Source organism: Silene latifolia, chromosome 11, assembly GCF_048544455.1.
Source record: "Silene latifolia isolate original U9 population chromosome 11, ASM4854445v1, whole genome shotgun sequence".
NCBI classification, from domain to species: Eukaryota; Viridiplantae; Streptophyta; class Magnoliopsida; order Caryophyllales; family Caryophyllaceae; genus Silene; species Silene latifolia.
Window position 1 is genome coordinate 152653759 of NC_133536.1, and position 3076 is coordinate 152656834.

The window sequence follows — 3076 nt, forward strand, 5'->3', positions numbered from 1 at the left end:
ATGGTTAGGGCGTTATATATTACGATAAACAGTTTCTATTTACAATTTACAAAACCTAAAACATCCTACGACGCTCTAATCATCTCTGAATCTCTCCTTTGGGTGATCATAGCAATTGTATTCTTTCCTTTGATTCATCTTCGGTAAGTCCCCATCCTTATATTCAATGATTGATATTTAGGGTTTGTCTTTGATCATGAATTGGGGGAAATGGGATTTTGCAGTTAGTGATTGGAATCATGTAATTGTTGTTGTAGGTGACGATGTTGTATTTGTTATGCATTTGTATGGTTGATTGCGGCGTAAGCGGATTGCGAAAAGGTAGGGTTTCTCCTACTCGATCTTTAATTGTTTTTGAGATTGCATATGTTCATAATTGTTGTTATCTCGATCCATCGGAGGATGGGTGTTGTGGAGACGGTGTTGGTGTGGTTGTGTTGTGACGGTTGTGGTGTTGTGACAAACAGTGATGTCTTGTGTGTGTGATTGTGGTGGAGTCACTTGCGGGAGTGGATTCACACCCTAGTTCGCCCTCCGTGGAACCCGTCACGGGAGGGGATGTGCACATTAAGGGACAGGGATTGTTAGTCGCTCATTGATGAGCTGGACTAGGTGGGGATGGGCTGCGGTCACCCACTGGCGGCGAGGATTACCTGTTGCGATGGGTAATCTGGCGGGCTACTACACACTTCGGTGTGTAGTCGGTTCTCGTGTGAGATCGATGATCACCGGTGGTATTATTTGTTGTCTTAGATTGATTGAGTAGTACTGACCCCGTTGTTGTTGTTTTGTAAAACCTGCGGTGATCCATTCGGGGATGGTGAGCAGATTTGACAGGTATTGCTTTTGGTGAGCTTGGGCGGTCATGGGGAAGTCGTCATCACCAGTTGTAGTATCACAGTCACGAGTCTTAGCTATGATTTTGTAGTTGTCCTCAGTTGTATTCACTTTATTGGTTTTGGTTTGGATTTGAATTGTTGTAAACATTAATACTTTACAGTACTTCTAATAAATGTGTTTAGGACGGACGCTTTTGATCTATACTAACCTCGGGCAACCGAGATGGTAACAGCCTTTCATGCTTGGGTAGTCCTGGTAAGGTACCTTGGTATGAGGGGGTGTTACAGCTACCCCAACCTATGATGCAAAGACGGTGACCAAGCTCCTAAAGAAAGTGATATTCCCAAGGTTTGGAGTCCCTAGAGCAATTATTAGTGATGGTGGATCACATTTCCATGAGAATAAACTTGCATCGGTTGAATAAGTATGGTGTTCCACATAGGATCGGCTTGGGATACCATCCACAAAAAAGCGGTCAAGTCGAAGTTTCAAATACAGAGATCAAGCAAATTCTTGAGAAAGTTGTTAACAAGACACGTAAGGATTGGAGCGTGAAGCTTGATGATAGTCTTTGGGATTTTAGGGCAGCCTATAAGACACATATATGAGCTTCACCTTACAAGTTATTCTATGGAAAGGCTTGTCACTTGCCACTTGAATTGGAATACAAAGCTATTTGGGCAATCAGGACTCTCAATCTTGATATCAAGTTAAGTGGAGAGAAGAGGATTTTGCAAATTAAAGAATTGGAGGAGTTCCGGCTTCATTGTTATGAAAATGCAAAGATCTATACAGATCGTACCAAATTGCTTCATCACAAGAGAATCAAGCAAAAGGCCTTGCACAAGGGAGACAAAGTCCTTCTATTCTACTCTCGATATCGGCTCTTCCCCAGAAAGTTGATTCACGATAGACGGGTCCCTTTGTAATCACAAATGTTGGGAAGTATGGAGACATTGAGCTAATGTCAAAAGATGGGAATCAGTTCAAAGTCAATGGTCAACGTATCAAGCCTTATTATGAAGGAAATTTTGTAGGAGAGGTTGAGGTCACTCGCCTTAAGCCTCTCCCACCATGATCTAGTATTAAAATGGAGGAGTGTTTGGTGGAGTCCTCGTAAAACCACCACTTGTAAATATACAAACTTACCTAATTACACTTAACTTCATTGCATTGCATTTTAATTCCTTGTTTTAACTACAATTTTTGACATGAGAGTAAGCGACGCAGAGTTACTAATCAAGTTTGATGTGTAAAGAATTTAAAGTTCAAGTGTGGGGAAGCTTTTGCCTAGACTAAGAGAGAGCCTATGTCACTCATTCAAGGAAAAAGAAACTATAGAAGGGCTAAAAGGAGGATCCCCACGAGCTAGCCTTGACTCAAAGAAGCTGGAGCCAAGAGGATTAGAAAAAGTTTTGCTGGAAAGAAATCTGGGCGTCCTAACATCCGGACGGGTGTCCCGAATACTCGAGACGGGCAGACCACCTATAGGGACGCGCGTCCCTATCTGATCATCCAAGAGAATTTTTGCACTGCCACGAAATCTGGGCGTCCTAGCTTCCGGACGGGCGTTCCATTTCTCGAGACGGGCGGGCCGACTTCAGGTCGCGCGTCTCCCCCTGCATTTAAAAATTTTTCAAAAAGAAAGATGACGCCCAGCTCCCTAAATGAACCACGCATCTCCCTCCCGTGCCGCACTTCTATTGGCTACAGTTATTCTTTCTTCTCCTAATTTTCACCACACATATCAAGCCACAGTTATTCTTTCTTCTCCTAATCATTCATTATGTTTGGAATTGTTAATATGATTGACACCCCCTGTTAGCACATTTACCATGATCATGAGTGAGTAGTCTCCTAGCTAGGCTTAATGGGGGATTAGGGGAATTAATCATGGGCGTAGATCCATACTTAATTTAATATATTTTCATACGAATGCATGCTTGTTGTAGTTTCAACTTATGCACATGTTATGCTTGATGAATTGCTTGATTGACAACCTAACATGAATCTCTTATCCATTCAACAAGACTTGTAAGATATAAACTAACTCAAGGCTTGTTAGACCATGCATATAGTTGAATAGGAAGAAACTAAGTAGACCTATAGGTGTTGTAAAGTCTTGACCGACTCGGCTCTGGGACCCAAATCTTCGTAGGAATTGTAAGAAATAAACTAACTCGATTCCACTACAACAATATTTTGCTTGCATCAATGTAAACTCGTTTGTATGATA

The 3076-nt window shown here is 41.9% G+C and overlaps 1 long non-coding RNA gene across 1 annotated transcript; it reads left to right on the top strand.

Annotated features, from left to right (window-relative positions):
* Window positions 1–265: 265 nt before the first annotated feature.
* On the top strand, window positions 266–1028 carry LOC141615141 (uncharacterized). Its single transcript, XR_012529659.1, has 2 exons — window positions 266–321; window positions 829–1028. It is a non-coding gene; the product is annotated as an uncharacterized LOC141615141 (long non-coding RNA).
* The last annotated feature ends 2048 nt before the right edge of the window (window positions 1029–3076 follow it).